The sequence below is a fragment of the Camelus bactrianus genome, chromosome 17 (genome assembly GCF_048773025.1).
Source record: "Camelus bactrianus isolate YW-2024 breed Bactrian camel chromosome 17, ASM4877302v1, whole genome shotgun sequence".
NCBI classification, from domain to species: Eukaryota; Metazoa; Chordata; class Mammalia; order Artiodactyla; family Camelidae; genus Camelus; species Camelus bactrianus.
Window position 1 is genome coordinate 39996988 of NC_133555.1, and position 19842 is coordinate 40016829.

At 45.9% G+C, this 19842-nt stretch overlaps 1 long non-coding RNA gene across 7 annotated transcripts in view; it reads right to left on the reverse strand.

The window, feature by feature from the left end:
* Nucleotides 1-19842, reverse strand: part of LOC123614301 (uncharacterized) — a 140177-nt gene that overhangs the window by 73015 nt on the left and 47320 nt on the right. For all 7 annotated transcript variants that reach the window (XR_012500069.1, XR_012500065.1, XR_006721664.2 and 4 more), the window contains one exon: nt 2259-2303. This is a non-coding gene — a long non-coding RNA (uncharacterized LOC123614301). The remainder of the gene's footprint in view (nt 1-2258; nt 2304-19842) is intronic.

Consider the following 19842-nt stretch of genomic DNA (forward strand, 5'->3'; position numbering starts at 1 on the left):
CCATCTGACTGGGACGGCTCCCACTGACATCACCCGTGACCTCCAGGAGGCTGATCCAGTGGCGGCTTTCAGGCCTTATTGTCCCAGTTTCTCATCATCAGCTAACACTGATGGCCACTCCTTCCTGTGACTCTCCTTTCCAGCTCGAATTTCCTCTGGCCCTGCTGAGTGTGCTCCCGAAGGCTTGGTTCTCGCTCTTTCTTTCCTCTTTCAGGGCCTCTCTCCAACATTCTCTGCTGAAGCTTAACTGAAAATTCCTCTCCTCAGCCCAGGTTTTTCTCCCCTCTGCCCGGGAACAAACGACCAAGGCAAGACTCAGTGTGCGATGGGACCTCAACATTTCCTGTCTCCGTCCAAACCCGTCCCAACACCTGCTCCTCTGCTTGCATTCCTTAACCCGGCCTGTGACCCCGTCACCTGACCTGGGGCCCAAGTGAAAACGTCATTGAGGTTTCTGACGCCTTCCTTTCTCTTCACCTTACATCTGACCAGCCACCAAATCACATTGATCATTTACGCCAGGCTCCTCTCGGGGCTGTTTTTCTTCCTTCTGTCATCACTGAGAGAGCCCTCGTCGCACTGAGCCTGGTGCCCCCTGGGAACCAGCTAAGTTCTCTTTCACCTCCGAACCTTTTCTTAATGTTGTAAAAAATTACATATATGTATGGTGTACAACATAATTTCATGTGTGCATTGTGAAATAATCACCACAATTAACCCAATTAACATATCCATCACCATACATAGCTGTGTGTGTGTGTGTGTGTGTGTGTGCGCGCGCGTGAGCGCATGTGAGATGAGAACACTTAGATCTACTCCCAGCAAAATTCAAGTTTAAGGTACAGGATTGTTACCTACCTACGATCACCACGCTATACATTAGATCTCCAGAACACATTCGTCTTGCATAATTGACACCCTGTGCCCCTACCCTAAAATCTCATTTCCCCCACCCTCAGCCCCAGATAATCGTCACTCTACTCTGTGGTTCTATGAATTTGACTATTTTAGATTCCACCTGTAAGTGAGATTAGCCAATACTTGTCTTTCTGCATCTGGCTTACTTCACAAAGTTCTCCAGGTCCATCTATGTCATTGCAAATGGCACGGTTTCCTTCTTTTTTTAAGGCAGAATAATATTCTATCGTATGAATAGACCACATTTTCTTTATCCATTTATTTGTCAATGGACGTTTAGGTTTCCTTATCTTGGCTCTTTTGATGCAGGCATTTCTTTGAGATCCTGATTTCAATTCCTTTGGATAAACACTTCTTAGAAGTGGGACTGCCAGATCATATGGTAGTTCTATTTCTAATTTTTGAAGACCCTCCATACTGTTTTCCACAGTGGCTGCACCAGTTTACGTCCCACCAGCAGTGTAGGAGGGTTCTCTTTTCTCCATGTCCTGACTAACACTTAGCACATGTTTAACACACCTGTTAGCCATCCTAACGAAGTGAGTGTGGAATCCAAAGTCTGTGTACTGTGTTGTTGGGAATCTGCATGAGGGAGACCTGCAGGACCCTTACGAGACCCATGTCGCTTTGGACAAGATCCTTTCCTTCTCAGGGGTGAGTTTCTTCTTTGGCAACAAATTTAAAAAGAGAGAGGAGCTAGACTGGATGATTCTGAGGAGGGAAAATGCAGGAATCCATGGAATGTGGGATAACCTCTGAAAACCACAGACTGGTCTTGAGACATTGAGCAAGAAGGTAAATTACAGGGTGGGGCTTCTCCTTTCTCTTTGCTCGAGAATTTAATGCCTGGAAATGGCCTCTTAACGTTCTTGTGCAGGTGCCACCACCAGGTGAACGCGCCCAGGCTAGCCGGCTGGAGGGGGAAACCACCCTGGTCGCCGAGCTGACAGCGAGCCCATCCCGCAGAGCAGAACTACCTGAATGACTGGAACGGCCGGCAGGCTCAGGAGGGAATCCAGCTGAGGCCAGAATCACCACCCATCCGGGCCGAGCCTGGATGAATGGCCATCACCATTGTGAGCTAAGTCAATGGCTCTCGTTCCAAGCCACTAGGTTCTGGGATAGTTTGCTTTGCAGCAAAAGTGGGCAAGTAGTATTCTTGCTCCAAACCTTCGCGCCACAGCTCAGCAGACCTGGAAGTGGTAAACGAATGCACAAAACCACCAGGAACGGTGCCAGGTCTCTGGTCACCTGGTCACCCAGCCAGAGGACAGGGTGGTGGGCTGGTGTCACCAGCAAATTCAGACCTGAGTCGAACCAACAGGCAGCCCCAAACCTACCTTCTTTCCTTTTGGTGCAGATGTGGCAGCTCCTTCAGGCCCATCCTAGGAAACACAAAGACAGGGTTTTGTTTTTCAGTCAGAAAGAAACTTCACATTTCACAAGACAGCTGCCGAGACTTACCACAGGGGTGCTTAACTTGTGGAGTGTGGGGGCCACTTGGAACAACGATGGAGAGGGAAAAGTGTCTTTGTAGAGACCCTACTTAGAGTTGCCAGTGCCTTCTGGCTCTGAAGGGCACCACATGAAAAGTAGCAATTTGCTCTGGCCCAGCCAGAGGCTAGAAAGTTAAATGTAAACAGCTTTTTGCTTAGTAACGGTCTGGTCTGGAAGGCTCCCTGACAGGGGTGAATCACAGGATTTTAGATGGGAAAGGGGTCTTAAAGGCTGCCTGGCGAGAAGTCTCTGTTCGCCACCCGAATGCTTCCTTTTATTTGTCCAGTTACTGTTTTTACGACACAAGCAATACCTGAATACCAAGCAATATTTTTATAGATTATAATCCATTTACAGTTATTATACATATTGGCTACATTCCTTGCATTGAACAATACATCTCTGTAGCTTATTTATTTTATACATAGTAGTCTGGACCCCTTAATTCCCTACCTCCACCTCCTCCCCCTCCACCTCCTGAATATGTTCTCCATATAAAACAGTCATATGATAGCAACATTCCCCCTTCACTGCACAGAGCACTTGCCACCCTTGCAAAAGCAGCCACTGTTAGCATGCTGTCAGCACTCCCCCCCCCCCAGTGTATTCACATTCATATAAAAATGGACATATATTCACAGGTCTATTTTTTTATTGCTACAGGATTACACTAAACACAATTTTTTTAATTCTTATTTTTTTATTGAAGTGTAGTCAATTTACAATGTCAGTTTCAGGTGTACAGCAAAGTGATTCGAATTATATGTATACATACACATTTTTTTTTTCAGATTATTTTCCATTACAGCTCATTACAGGAAATTGAATATAGTTCCCTGTGCTATAGAGTAGGTCTTTGTCATTTATCTATTTTATGTATAGTAATTATTTTCTAATTTGATTTTCTAATTTGACTTTATCACTGACTAGTCTGTTTCAGAGATCATTTTGTGTTAGTACATATAGGTCAAATACATTTTCAAAGGCTGCATAGTATTCCATCATCTGGCTGTCTATGCTCTATTATCTACTCCATTATTATTTTTTATATTATAACTAATTTTTAATTTTTTCTCATTTTGTAAATTAAAGTGTAGTTAACTTATAGTACTATGTTAGTTTCAGGTGTACAACATAGTGAGTCAATATTTTTATAGATTATAATCCATTTAAACTTATTATAAAATATTGGCTATATTCCTTGCACTGAACAATACATCTTTGTAGCTTATTTATTTTATACATAGTAGTTTGGACCCCTTAATTCCCTACTTCTCTTCCCATTGGTAACCAATAGTTTGTTCTCCATATCTGTGAATCTGTTTCTGTTTTGCTGTAGACATTTATTTTATTTTGTAGATTCTATAAGTGATAACACAGTATTTGTATTTTCTCTGATTTATTTCACTAAGCATAATACCCTCTAGGTCTATCCATATTGTTGCAAATGGCAAAATTTTATTCTTCTTTATGGCTGAGTAGTATTCCATTGTATATATATCCCACATCTTCTTTATCTATTCATCTATTTGTCAAAAATGGCCTTTATTATGTTGAGGTATGATCCCTTTATACCAACTTTGATGATAGTTTTTATTGTGAATGGATGTTGGATTTTGTCAAATGCATTTTCTGAATCTATTGAGATGATCATGCCATCTTTATCCTTTTGTTAATGTGGTCTACCCCACTGATTTGCAAATGTTGAACCAGCCTGGAATAAATCCTACTTGATCATGGTATATGACCCTTTTTATATATTGCTGAATTCGGTTTGCTAATATTTTGTTGGGTTTTGCATTTATAAGAGATTTTGGCCTGTACATTTTTTTTCTGTATTGTCTTTTGTCTGGTCTTGGTATTAGGGTAATGGTGGCCTTGTAGAATGAATTTAGGAGTGTTCCCTCCTCTTCAATTTTTGGAATAGTTCGAGGACAGGTATTAACTTTTCTTCATATGTTTGATAGAATTTTCCTGTGAAGCTGTCTGTCCTGGACTTTTGTTTTTTGGAGAATTTTTTTATTACTGATTCAATGTCACTAGTAGTGATGGTCTGTTCAAATAATCTATTTCTTCCTGATTCAGTTTTGGAAGATTGTATATTTCTAGGAATTTATCCTATTTCACTTTTTTCCCCCAGGATATCATCCATTACATTCAAATGTTCACATTGCCGGTAATTATGTTTTCTATATGTCTCTTTTAATTTATAAAAAATCTCCTCTTTACTTACATTCATGTCTCTTTTTTTTGTCATTAACATTGTATCTTCTATATTTTTTCCTTGATTAGAAATTTAAAGTTAATAAATGTTTATGTCCTTTCTCCAAATAAGAACATAACTTTGGCATATTTTTTATTTCCCTAGTTTCTCTGCCATCCCCCACCCCACAGCAGCAATGTCCCATGTTGAGATCATTTAGCAGCTTATCTTTAATTTTTATTTCTATTCTTTTTGTTAACTCATCAATGCCCTTTTAGACAGCTGTAAGTTTTGTTGGTTTCTTTGTCACCATTCTTTCTTCACTGCACCTGAGCCATCCAACTCACATGGTCACTTTCTAGAGTTTCTCATCCATAATAAATGAATCATGACCAAATTCTCCGTTTTAAATATCCAACTATCAGATCATCATCACCTTTCTTTCTGTCTCATTCCTCTGGTTCTCTCATGGCAGAAAACATCTGACTTTATTGAGACTCCTAAATCTTGGACTTCATCTTTTGTCACCATCCTTCACTGCCTAATTCCCGCCCTACTCACTTGAGGTTACACGGACAGCACGACATAATCATTCCCTTGTAAACACTCTGGGTCCCTCCCTCTTTCCCTTCATAATTACTGCTGGAAAAATAACCTGGTTAAACCCACTTTTCTGCTTACTGTGTGTTTGTGCCCAAGAAGCTTAGTATTACTGGAGAAAATCGCATTACATCACTTCAAATGTATGGCCTTAGATCTCATATGGGCACTCAACCCTTCCAGACACTCCTACTACTCTTCTACAATACACGTACTTTCCCAGCCTCACCAACTGTTTCACTGCTTCCCTTCTTTCCTCAAGCCCCCAATAGCCCCTCAACTCAATCTCAGGTAGGACCTCAATTCCAACTTCACAGAGAAAAACAATTTAATTAGCCGTGAGTGACCTTATCTTTCCACCTTTTGTCTGCCATGTTGTCTGTGTTTGTACCTCACTGTTGTCATGGAAGACTTCTGTCCTCTCCTGCCTCAGCCCTGCCTTTCACCCGTATCCCATCCCCTCTGAACTCAAGGATTTGCATCCTGCAACTACATCCTTTCTGTCCTGCATTGACACTTTCTCCCTTTCAACTAAGAGTGTGTGTGTGTGTGTGTGTGTGTGTGTGTGTGTGTGTGTGTGTGTGTATGCTAATATCTCCCACCTTAAACAAAATCTTCTTGATCAGGCATGTCCCTTGAGCTTTCCCAGTCCTCCGTTCACAGCTAAACTCATTGCAATAATTGGGTATAAACAAATCTTTCAAATTTCTTGCCTTCCATTTTCACCTTAGTCACTCCAGCCACATTTCAGTCTTATCAATCTACACCGGCGGGGCTTTAACTAAGGTTGCCTTTGACCTACATCTCGCCAAAGCTGAAGGTCAATTTTCCGTCCTCATTCAACCTCTCAGTGGCATTTGGTCCAACCCACTGCTCCCTTCTTGTTTGAAACACTACTCCTTCTGATTCTGAGATAAGATGCTCCTCTTGTTTTCTTTCTACCTACAGCCCATGCTTTCTCAGTCGCCTTACTGGCTGCTGCTTCTTTCCAGATTTCTAATGGTGGAGTGACCAAGGTTCTTTCTCTAATTCTTCTCCTTCTATTGGTGGTCCTCTCCAGCCTCATGTATGTAAATAAAACGTATGTGTGAATGACATTCAAATTTTAATCAGCATACCTGATCTCTTCTCTGAGTTTTAGACTCATATAGTCAACCATCTGCTTAACACCTCCACACACTTGCCTATTAGACATCTCAAACTTCACATGTCCAAAGGCAGCTACTTAGGGGGAGGGTATAGCTCACTGGCAAAGCAAGAGTGCATGCTTACCATGCGTGAGGTCCTGGTTTCAATCCCCAGTAGCTCCATTAAAACAGACAGACAAACGAACCAACCTAATTACACCCCCCCCCCCAAAATAAAGACAAGTGCTGGTTACCACACCCTCCCCCAACTATCCTAGCCCCAACCATCTCCTCTAAATTGTCCCCAGAGTACTACATGTCACCACCCTCCATGCAGTTTATGATGCCAAGAACTTGGTTAATCTCAATTCTTTTTTTTTCCCCTCATACCCCACATGCAATTCATTGGCAGGTCTTGTTGGCTTTACCTCAGATTCATATCTCTAATCTGTCTACTTCCTTCTTAACAACTCTGTCTTCATTTTAGTCCCATGTACCTTAACGTCTCCCCTGGACAACTTCAACAACCTCCTTGGTGATCTTACTATCTCCATCCTCGCCTCCATAACAGTCAGAATGAAATACACACTGTGAATTATTTCAGACTCATAGAAAAGTACAAAGAATAACATAATAAACTTCCACATATCCATAATCCAACATAAGAAGTGAGATATCCTTAACACAGTAGAAGTCTCCATGAGAACATCCCTGATTGTCACTCTCTCTCTCCTAGAGGTTACTATCCTCTTTAATTTTGCAGTTATCATTCCCACAGCTGCCTTTGTATCTCCACACTTTAAATAAACAGTATATAGTTAAACAATATGCATATATAAGCACTAAGTAGTTTTGTTTTTCATCCTGTGGCTTTTCTTCCCCCTTAGGAATGCCTGTCACATTCCTGAATGGATATGATTCTCTTTCCTCTGACCTCAAGTTGTCTGGATCCAAATTTGTGCACTTTGCATACAGGCTGTGAATTGCACAAGGCCTTTTGACTCTCACTGTGTGCACTGACCCCCTGCTGGTACTTCTGCTTTTTCCCTTTGTCCCCCCTTCTCACTGACATTATTTGAAATCATGTATATATAAGTTGCTGCAAAATCTTTTCTTGTAATTGGGCAAGGCTGAGGTCAATAAATAAACAAGTAAATCTGACACCTCCTAAAAGAAAGAGAAGAGTTTGATATGGACCCCTGGCATGGCTGCAGCAGTAAGCCTTCTTTTTTTGCATTCAGGAGTCAGTGCTGTTACAACTGACCAGGTCACCTTGTGCTGTCCCAGAGGCTAATCTGATGTTTTTAATAACATTTTAGGATTAACTGTATTCAAAACTGTACCGTCAAGGACCACAAACCATAAACCAGCTGCTCAAACACCTTATCACACAATGTCACCATAATGACATCCCAAGTCTCCATTTGCACTGGAGTAGGGAGGCTGAATAAAGGTGTAGGAAGGTCCTCTCAGAATTCGTATTTATGGTAGAATATATTTAAGATCACCTCCATTAAACTTTCTATTTCTTTGAAACAATCCTAGCATTGACTTTCAAGGAGAAGCTGTCCCTTAGTAGGTGGTTGTGTCCGAAGAAGGTAAGTCTGTAGGATAGCAGAGAATGGGGCAATTGTCTTCAGACATGAAAATGGTGACCATGGGGAAGAGGCCTGGAGTTTTTCTGTGTAGCCCCAAGAGGCAGAACCAGGTCAAAGGGTTTAGTTCAGCAACAGAGAGAAACCTTCTCACGGTTGATGCTGGTAAAAGATGGAACGGCTTAAAGCTGTTTGTTGTTATTTTAGGTCTTGAGACAAGTGAAAAACAAGAATGGTGGATGAGGTCAACTGTGTCCTCTGGTTGACAAAAATGAAGGCTCCATTAGATGTGAAATAAAGACACTATTCATTACTTCAAAGCTTACAGATACTCCTATGACACATTTGTGAATTGAAGATGATGAATTTCGAGTGCTTAAGAACATCACGAAATCATGATAATGATGTGGACTTTTGAGGGAGGGACATGTGACTTCCGAGTCACATCGTCATTTAGATTTTTCTGAGGAGACAGGGGAGAGGGAGTCCCTCATGCTATGAGCTGAGGAAGCTGGAGGATACCTTGGACTCTGTCATAACTCAACTTGGGCTAACAGCCCCCTACTCTGAGTGATCAACAAAAGGAATGAGAAAGGATTGCTCTATCCTGGTATCTGAAGTGTTAACCAACAAGTGAGCAGACACACAGCTGAGATGCTGAGCGAGTCACGGCTGATACCGTCCATTTCGATTTTCCTGTGTATTGTTAAATGTGCACTTTATCTTTCCGTGATCTGGAATTCTGGCAGTCATATCTGAAAGGCAGTATTTCACAACAAATATTCCTACTTGTGCATTTGAATCCCATATTCTAACGTGCCTTTCACCCTATGCACATGTCCAGTGGCCACAGCCTCCCCCTTGGTCAGGGGTCATGGAAAGGCAATGAGGCACCTCGCCACCTGGAGGGGCACCCTCCATCTCTCCTGCCTGCTCTGGGTCAGCCTGAGGCAGCTGCTCAGCCACTCTGATACCCATGGCCAGGAGTATGGGGGAGTCAGCATCCCCCGGGGAACCCCTTGACCGCTGGGGACAGAAGCTGGCTTTCTCTTCTTCTCTCCTTCCCTGTTCCCCAGGCTCATTTCCCAGATCATGCAGCTGCCATGCAAGCCCAGAACCCAGGCTCTGCTTTGGGGAGTCAACTAGGCTGAGACAGACACCAGTTTGTTTTACTTTGTGAAAAGCCCTCTCTCCCCCTGGGCTCCTGTGTCTTCTTCATTGAAATGAGAGAATCAGGCTTGTTCATTCCTTCCAGAACTAAGAGTCTATGAAACAGAGGAAAACTGTCAAGAACTCCAGGAAATTCCATCTTCCCCACTAATTCCTTTATCAACGTTCAAGTGATTCAGATAAGGCTCCCACAGTTTCAAATACTTCCATCCCCCCTTGTGTGGGTGGGACAGTTCTGCTTTATAGTTTTTCTTACCTCCCTAGTCCTTCAGACCTTATCCTGAAGTAGCAGGAAAAGAGCTACCAGGGAACTTAGTCACACAGATGGCCACAGGTCAGCTCTCCCTTCCTACTTTCCAACTATTCACAATGACTGCTTCACCAGGGAAACCGGGAATGGGGTCTGGTCTCTGTAAACGACAGTGGCATTGCTGAGCCCAGCGGTCACGAAGGGCAGGGACAGGGATGATGTGCCGTCAGCAAACACCAGTTTCGGTCACATGGCACAATAAAGGAAGAAAGACAGTCAGGCAGCTCTCCAATTGGAAACTCCACCCTGAGGGTCCAGAACTGGGAAGACAGGACTGAACACACTGTAGAAAAGAGCAGATCGACAGTCAGTAACAAACCTGAAGGCAGTTTAAGGTTGAGACAAAATATTAAGCATCTTGATGCTTATTGACTGGTTGTTCCTGATTTGAGTAGCAGATGTCAGGAAAAAGGGGGATTGTGGCCAGAGCTTGGATTCTTCTGCACTCAGATGGTGGGGGACAGTCTCATGGTGTCAGGACGCTGGGCAGAGCTTCCAGCTCCTAGGGAGTGTGGGTCTAGGGCTGATAACTTCCTGCACTAAGGCGTCTTTCCAGGAGTCTGCAGTGGGTGGGGGTGGTAAAGCTGCCACCCAGTGGAGGTTTCAGTGAGGTTCTTTGCCCAGATTTCCAAACGCAGTCACTTCCCTTAGTCCAAGCCACCATCACCTCTCCAGTGAATGACCTTTTGATTGATCTCTGTGCCCCACTGCCCATTCCTTCCGCATATTGCAGCCAGTGTGTGTTTAACATGTAGGTCGCATCATGACTACCCCCAACCTAGGGATTGTCGCTCCACTGGAGGAAACTACAAGGTCCCGCATGCTCTGTCCCTGGCTTTTCACACCCACCTCCTCCCTCACTCCCATGCTCCAACCTTGCTGCCCACCTCTCTTCCTGGAGTACTCAAAGTTCTTCCCTCCTTTGGGACTTTGTGTTGGTGACATGCTCTGTTTAGCACCCAGGTGTCAACTTGGCTGGCTCCTCACCATTCAGGTACCAATTCCAATGTCACCTCTTCACACAGGTGTTCCCTGACCCCCTAAAGCCCTTGTGGTGCATCACCGGGCTTAATTGTCTTTCCATCAGCTTTCTCACTATCTGAACGTATCTTAATTATTTATTGACTTGTTTGCTTTCTCTCCTCGCCCAGCAGAATGTGTTCTCCGGGAAGGGCAGGAGCCTCTGTTTTGTTGACCATTGTGTCCTCTGCGGTATGGCGGTCCTTGGGATTTGGGAGGTGCTCCACAAATATGAGCTGAACTGCGGACTTCCAAACGTCCTCAAGGGTCATCAGACGGATGTTGTATTCAGACGGAACCAAAGTCCTCCAGAAAGAGAGCAGCCCCCATGCCCAGAGGGAGGCATCAGAAGGCACTCCAAAGATGAAAATCCGGCCAAGGGTGGAGATGAGGAGGCATTTCTGTCCTCAGCAGTTCTTTCTGATGGAGGCTCTCGTGCAGCGAGAAGCCATGAAAACAGGCAGCTGAGCTCTTAGTTGATGCCTGACACTACTCGGCACGCAGCGTGTCCCATCACCAGGGACGGGAGCAGAACCAGTGCCAGCTGGCTGCTCTGAGGCCGACCGCCCGGCAGGCAGTGTGCTGCGGGGTACACCCTGACCATGCACAGGGTCCTCTCCCTCCCATTCCCAGACACTTCCATTGCAGCACTGGGGGTGTGAGGAAGAGAATGACGTCAACTAGACACTGAGTTGGTACCCAGAAGTTGAGTGAGGGCAGTGACCACTTGGCTGGCCCCACCACCTTTTCTCGGGGTGGCAGAGCAGGCCTTGGGGGTCAGCTGTGAACCAGAATTTGTTGCAGCAAGAGCTGGGTAGCCCAGCTTTTAATCTGGATCAGTGAGAGGGTTGGAGTGATTGATGTTGAGGAAGTGGAGCTGGAGGAGTGGGGCAGACACCCAGGTGCGCTGGTCCTTTCATCTTCACATCAAATGCTACCTGGTGGAGTTACAGGGCCGGGGCCTGGGCCGGGGGGAATGGGGAGGAGGGGAAGGCAGCTGCTGCTCAAATGCAGAGATGGGGCTGCATGGCTGAAGACAGACTCCGGCTTCCTGTCCAACAGCTGCCTAAGAAACAGGCTGCAATTTCCTGGGAGGGGCAGAGAGGGAAGAGCCTGGGGCTGATGGTGTACAGAATGGAGATCTGTGAAGCTAATTTACTACCCATTCGTTTATTCACTTGTTAATTTAACAAGGATCTGTAGCCTTGTCAGCAAAGTGTGGGCCAAGGCCCAGCAGCACCAGTGGCATCCCGGGAGCTTGTCAGAAAGGCCACATCTCAGGCCCCACCCCATCCCTGCCAAACCAGAGTCTGCATTTGGATAAAACTGCTGGGGTGTTGTCAGTCATAGCCAAGCTGGAAGGCCTGACCTACAGGCTGACTGCAATGGCCCGCTCCTGGGTAGGGCCCTTCAGGGACGCTGAGAGGGTGCATCTGGCAAACATCACCCCCCACTACGAGGTGCTTGGCAGAGGGAGCCCAGGTGCCCCTCCTGCAGGTGTTGCTCCTGAGAGGACACGCTCCACACCTGGTTTATTCCTTTCCAAAGTTCGTGTAACATCTGCCCACTCCAACAAGATAGGAACACCGATGACAACGGCGCACAACAGTGACGAGACAACAAAGGAGCTGTGAGTGCCTTTTCTTGTTGGGTTGGAAACAAAGCCACTGAAAGCCCCCAGTCCCTCCTCTCGTGTCCTCTACCCAGCCCGCTGAAATTCCCAGTGTCTTCCCACCAAAGAACACTTGCTCTTTCTGAATGAATGTTTGTCATGAGTCACTTACACCTCTGTGTGAATTGAAATCAATGACCATTTGCATTTCTGCACTTTTGGTGACTCTTAAACAGCCGTGCCAGAGCCAAGAGACCGGTGGGAGAGGTATCTGGGGGACAGAGAATTTACACCGTTCAGGTGAGTTACGTCATCTTAGAATGTAGGTCCTGAAAACCCTCCCAATGGAAATCTGAAAAAGCGCTTTCCAGTCGATAAAAGTACTTCTTTCCTCGTGCACCTACACTGTAGGGGAAGAAACCGAAGTTCAAAGAGGCTGTGACTGGGCCAAAGTTGCACAATAGCAGGAAGTGGTGGAACGGAGACTTTAACCCAGCTCTTCAGCTACATACACAGTGTGTGTTCTTCATACACGTTTAGGCTGCTCCTACAGTGGGAGAGTTCTTGGTTATCCAAGAAATCCCAAATCTCTCGTTTTTTTCAATTTTCCATAATTCACGCAAAAAGAAATTTACTGAGCACCTTCTTTATGCTTAGAGCTGAGGAAAGAGGGCAGCCACAAGGATAACATATCTGTCCATCTGTCCATCATCCATCCATCCATCCAATTATCCATCAACTTATCTATACATCCAATTGCTGCCTTCAACCACAAGAAATTAACAGACCACTAAAGGAGAAAGGACATACAGAGATAACTCTATCATGCCCATGCCCCCATGGTAGGAAATCAACTTGCTTCAACACCCAATTTCTTGGCCCCACACAGTATGACGCCCTCCCAGTGACAGAAATGCTAATTCTAGAGTTCACCCCTCTCTTGGGGCTCTTCACTGCCAGCTCCTAAACCAGGCAGGCTAACAAAGTCTCACTGTGTAGTCCAGAAACAGCTCCACTCCTGCATTTTCTGAGCTTAGATGACACACTGGAAGCTGAGAGTCACCGAGTGCTGGTGGCACTGCGGGAACATCTCCCATCTCCTGCCTCTTCCCAGCTCCCCACCGTCTCCTGTCTCTTCTCCGCACCACCCCTTCTCCACGCCAGGAAGCACCAGCGCTTTCCTCCCTCTTTTAGGGTGAACCACTCACCCATCTCCCATCCCCAAAGTTGTACGACGAAATGTATCACAGTCCTCAGGGGAAAAAAGGACTTTCTCTTTGCCCGGAGGACTTTAGACTGTGGTTGGTATTTTATCTTTAAATAAACTCATACAACAAGCATGCAGAGAGTATACACGTTAGAAGCACATGGTGTGATACGTTTTCACAAACTGAACGCATGTGAGTCGCCAGTATCGAGACCAAGAAACAAAAGCAGCCGGTCAGAGCCCCGGTCTAAGACAATTAGACTTAGACAATTGTTTTTCTTCGTATTACAAACATGCAGGGAACATGGTAAAGACCATGAAGGAGGAATAACATCCTACCAGAAAAAGGAGGAGGCATTGGTCTGGCAGGAGGGAGCAGAGGAGGTTTCAGAACAGAGTCCTGCAAGATGGGTGGTGTTTAGTCGAACGGGGAAGGGGATGGTGTGCCAGGGTGGCTGGGACGGCTTGAGTTTCCAAAAGGGCAGGAAGGATTTCAGCAACCGGCAAGGAGCCCAGTCTGGTCTGTGGCTGGAGATGGGGGAGGCTGGGGAGGGAACGCTGGGAACCCAAGGCAGGGATTGCCTTGTGAAGGATCTGGGATATTTGGTGGCTGCTGCAGGACTTTAGATATATCTATTGGACTCGGTGTTGCAACTGACACACATGCAAAATCAGATCTGTTTAAGCGAAAAAATAAAAAGCAACATACTGCCTCAGGCGCTGCTTGACCTAGAGTTCAGATGATGATGAAAAATAGGGTTTTCCCCCCTTCTGTTATTTTCTCTCTGTCATTGGAGTTGTCACCTTTTAATACGGGTTCTTCCAAAGGAGACCCCGAGGAGGGGAAGTGCATGTCATTTGGGAAATGCAAGAAGTACAAATGGGGGTGTGTGGAAGGGAGACAGCGAAGGGAAGACAGAAAACGGTGTAGTGCCAAGCCAGCCCCTGCTGGATGCTGCCACCAGGTGTTGGAGCCCACTATGAACTCTGGAAACCACGGAGAGCACGTACTTCAGGGCCACCCTGCTCGAGGGGCACGGTAACAACTCCCACCAGCCTTTGGTGGAGGGTGCCATGGGGAGCGCTAATTCGCTGGCACTCGGGGAACACGGCCGTCTGAGATTGCTGGGAAAGCCCAGAGGAGGAGAGGTGCAGTGGTGAGTGGCTGGTGCCCTCGGAGGGGCGAGACCCACGGACAACGGGGTGGGGGGCAGGGCGCCGCACAGCATCAGCCTCGCCTCCGGTCTTAGCGGGATCTGCCTTCACCCTCACAAAAGGCAACCAGCATTGCTTGGGGCTGGAAAGGACAGGTTTTCTCCCCCAGTAGGTGAGCTAAAGGTCGGATTCTGGCTTCCATTTCATCCCCACTGGGTCACTTGGATGAATCCCTGAGGTCAGGGGGAGGTAGTAACCTGAAAAAAAGACCCTCCCTGCCATTAGCTGACTCAGCAAAGGAGGGAGGAGAAGCGGTTCCTGCTGCAGGATGAGGAGCCTGCTGGGGGTGTGAGGGGTGTCCTAGAGGCACCTGGTGTGTGGGAGGGAAACCCGAGAAAGGGCTTGGACTGAAAATGTCGACACAGCTGTTTGTCTTTACTTGTGTCTCCCCAGAACAGACCTCGAGATAAAAGCCTGGGAGCAGGTGGCCAATGTGGGAGGTGGTCCCAAGACGCAGGCGTGAGGGAGAGGGAGGTGAGACAGGGAAGGAAAGAGGACAGTTCAGAGGGTGTTAAGGAGCGTGTCATCTCTGCGGGTGAGTGGGACGCAATCCCGTGGGCCCTCTGAGAACCAGGGCAGAACATACCTCAGAATTTTTCCCCAAAGGGAAGGAAACCCAGCTTCCATCCCTCATGGGCTGACAGACTTTCTGAAGTATTTTTTATTCCCCAGCGCTTCTGGTCTGATCTGTCTGTGGACTCAGCATGTGTCTGTGGACAGGCAATGCCCTCGGGCTGAGGGGCACAGGAAGCCTTCAGCAGTGCGGCCACTGACTGGCTGCAGGAACCCTCCCTCCAGGGCGGACTGAGGGAACGTGGCTGGGACATGAGGATCATCTGTTGGGGGGGTGGGCTTCCTGTGCTCTTGTCATTGTGGCAGACCCCAGCCCCCAGCCCCTCTCCATCTCCTGACACTGACACATCTGTAAGTATTTAAATTCCTCTCTCTGTTCCCAGGTGCCCTCAACTCCTCTCATCCCACTATCTGGACCTCTGCATTGGCCCTGGATGTACGTGTTCAAAGATGGAAAGTGTAGTCCTTTGACAAATGCCCACATTAAAATAGAACCAAGAAATAAAGGCTTGCAGGGGGGAGTATCAAATGTTAATCCAAAATCGTCCCTGGGAGTGGAAACAGCAGGTATGTGGGCAGAAATTATGTGATGTGGCCTGTATCCACTGGTTTAACTGAATCAGTGATTCCAGTGACCTGGAGGGTAGTTTAGAATTTCTGGGGAGGGGGATCCCCACCCCGACTCTGATGGGTCTCCTGCAGAGGCTGGGGGTGGGGACACGGCCTCCTCTCTGCCTCCCTGGTGAACCATCCCTGGGGGAAACCTGGGAAGTTAATGCTGGCCAAGCCGTGGAAGGCAGGTGACGTGGAGACACAGGAAGGCTGAGCATGGTGGTCCGAACTGTAACCCTGTCTCTCCACACGGTAGAGTGGGAGCAACTTGTGGAGAGAAGATGTGGGTTTGCCTTCAAAACTGACTAGTCCTTGGGCTGCCCGGCACCCCAGTTGCACCCTCTGTGAAATGGGAAGGATGATGCAAACTGCATGGGGGTGCTGTGGGCACTTACAGAGTTTCTGGCAGTGTTTGGACTGCTAGTTTATTTACTGTTATCAGTTTTGCAATCAACCCATTGAGTGATCTCTGATGCAGAGCCCCTCCCCAGTGCGGTTACAGAGTATGTCTCCTGGGCCCCTCCCTTCCACCCACACTACTGACCCTCCTGTCAAGCTCCTGGTCAGCGTCTGCCTCACAGCCTACACTCCCTCCACTGTTGCCAAAAGGGCCTCCAAGTGAGGGGTCGGGGGTGTTCCCCCTCATCTCCTGACCACAGCTCTCCAGCCCCCTCACTCTTTGTCTTGGAGGCTTGGAGAGTAGGGCACTCTAGAGGCCAGTTCAGGTGTCCCAGAGGGCCTCGGCAGAGTGCAGGTAAGAGTGCAGCCTTCCAACAAAGGGTGTTATTTAACCGGAGAGGCTTTGCTAAGGCAGGAAACGGAGGGTGAGCATCCACCCCGGCAGAGACAGGGAAGTAAGAACCACCACCAGATCACCTCCTCCGAGACGCCCTCCTGACTTGCCCGGACCCCCTCCTCCCAGCGTGAGTTTGATGATGTTCCCCACCTCCTCCTTTGAGCCCCACAGGGCACAATCTCAGCAAGGAACTGCCGGCCTCACCTATTACATGCATTTATCTGCATGACTGTTTCTCCCCTTTTTATATGCCTGCAATTAAGTACCAAAGTCACTGCCCTCAAACATTCAAATGATAATTTTTTAAAAAATATGATTAACAAGAACAAAAACAAAAAAATAGCAAACACACACACACAAACAGCACATATAAGACATTCCATTTGCATTCTTAAAAGGACACCGATTGTCCTGGGTTCTCTAAGAAGCCTGGGTAAGTTGACAATTTATCCAAAACCCAGATGCAAACACAAATGCCGTCACAGTGAAAAGCCACTTGCTGCCATTTGGAGGAGAGGAAGTGGGTGGAAATTCCCAGGAGTTCCCTGGGTGAATCCCGCAGCGGCAGTGCCTGGAGGAGACCCACCCCAAATATGGCAGGTGCAGCTGGCCCCGGGCAGGAAAGCATTCCTGGGCTGCTCTTTTCCCTGGGCCAGGAGGGGCTCTGCCTCATACGGCGCTGTCTCTTTTCTGCCTCCCAGATCCGTGTAACATGCTCTGAGCTTTTTTTTTTTTTCCCTCTTAAAACTCCATGTGGTAAAATGAGAAGGCAATTACCGACCCCGACCCCTCCCCCTCCTTGCTTCAGCCAACGCCAGCCAAGGACACATTTTCGGCTTTTTCCGTGACTGCTCCATGCACATACTGAACACACTGGGCACCCAGGCAGAAAGCTCCTGCAGTGAGAGCCTGACCAGTTAAAGTCCCACCAGGGCAGGACGGCTGAGAATGCCTGACACGCAAGAGCTCAGGCAGGAGACGGAGCTGATGCAAACCGAGCCCAGTGAGTATATCCCACAGGCCACTTCTAATGCTGGAAAGATGGCACCCCTTGTACACGATCCCTTCTGGAATACGGTGGGAAATAGAAGAAGAGATAATTACACAATGTTAGTTACATACGAAGACATTCAGTCTTTACATATGGCGTGTATTTTCGGAAGAGTCGGGGACTTCCAGTGTGTGGCATACACTCATTATTTGAATCTTTCTGTACTAGGATTTGCTGAAAAGTGGAGAAAAGATGGGACCATTCAATAAAAGGTGTTAGAGAGAAACAGTATTATACTCTTGACAGCACACCATGCACAGAAATAGACTCACAGAGGATTAAGAGGGTACATTTTACAGCAAAGGCCTTCATAAGCAAGAAGCAGACTCCTAAGAGCTATAGCAGTGGAAAATTGAGAAATTTTGTCTCATAAAAACGAAAGGCTTCTGAAACAACAATAAAAAATACTGTAAACAAAGTTAGATGATAAAAGTTATAAGCAGAAGAAATATTTGCAATATATATAATACAAAAGGGGTTATTAGCCAGAACAGTTGTGTGTGTGTGTGTGTGTGTGTGTGTGTGCACGTCTACAAGTGTGTGTTTCAGATCAGTAAGAAAAAGCTGTTATGATAGAAAAGTGGACAAGAGATAGGAGTGGGCGCTTCAGATGCAGATGTATAAATGGCCAAATGCCCATGAAAACACTCTAGACTTCAGTCATAATCAAATAATGAAGATGAGGGATCATTTGACACACACAGAATTGGAAAAATCAAAAACAAAACAGATCTGTCCATAGACCTTCTTAGTTGCCCAAAAATATTCAATCCAGAGAGTTTTCAGCAGGAAATGAATTTATGGAATCTCCAGAATGGCTACAGAGATAGAACTGCAGGATGTTGTGCTGGAACAACACCAGGCCACACCACGGGAGCTGTTCTGGCTAAGAAACCGCTGATACCCACACTTGATCCACCCTCTGCAACTTGCACCAGGGATGCTGGGCACTGGACTCCAGCAGCTCTGCCTCTGACACGCCTAGTTCTTTGAAAAGGTTAATAAAACTGATAAACATCTAACCAGACTGATCAAGAAAAACACCAGAAGACATAAATTACGAAACCAGGTATAAGAGAGGTGATAAGACCACATCCGCAAACATTTAAAAGATAATAAGGGAATACTCTGAATAATTCAGTCCCTATTCATTTGAGAACGTAGATGAAATAGACACATTCTTTTGAAAGACACAAGCTGCCGAAGCTCACTCGAGAAGAAACATAACCTAAACAGTCCTGTACCTTATAAAGAAATAAAGTTAGTAGTTAAGTCTCCCCCCGCCCCCCAAAATCCAGGCCTGGATGTCTTCACCAGTGAATTCTAGCAAAAATTTAGGAAGAAATAACATGAACTATACACAAATGCTGAGAGAGCACAGAAGAGGAAGGAATACTTTCCAACTTATTTTATGAGGTCAGTATCATTCTGATACCAAACCAGACTGATTTTACAAGAAAAGAACATTAGAGACCAATAGTCCTCATGAACGTAGACACAAAAATCCTCAGCAAAATATTAGTAAAATGAGGCCAGCAATATACATAAAAAATAATATATTATGACTGAGCAGGATTCATCCCAGGAATGCAAGTTTGGTTCTGCATTTAAAAATCCATCACTGTAATTGACCACTGTAGACTAAAGAAGAAGAGCCGAATGATTATAGATGCAAGAAAAGCATTTAACAAAATTCAACATTGATTTATAGGCAAAAGCTCTCAACAAACTAGGAATTAACTGCAACCAGATCAAAGGAATCAGCAAAAATCCTTCAGCTCGCGTATACTTACTAGTAAAGACTGAATATTTTCCCCCTAAGATTGGACCAAGGCAAACATGTCTGCTCTCCTCTCTCCTGCTCGCCGTTGCACTGGAGATCCTAGCCAGTGCAGCTGGCATCTGTACTGGAAGGGAGAAATAATAAACTGTCTCTAAGAACAGATTACGTGTTTTGTCTCTATAGGACATCCAAAATCATCTACAAAAAAGTTACTAGAACGAGTAAGTAAGCTTAGCAATGTTGTAGGAGACGAGGTCAATATAAAAAAATCAATCATATTTACATATGCTAGCAATGAACAACTAAAACTTGAAATTTCAAAAAGTACCATTTTGATAGCAGCAAAAAGATAAGAAACTTATTACAAATTTTACAAATTATGTTCAGAATAGGTATGCTGATAAGTACAAAATGCTGATGAAAGAAACAAAAGAGGACCTAAGTAAACAGAGTTATATCATGTTTATGTATTGGAAGACAGTATAGTTTAGCTGTCAGTTGTCTCCAAGTTGATTTACAAATTCAGTGCTATTCCAAACAAAATTCCATTAGG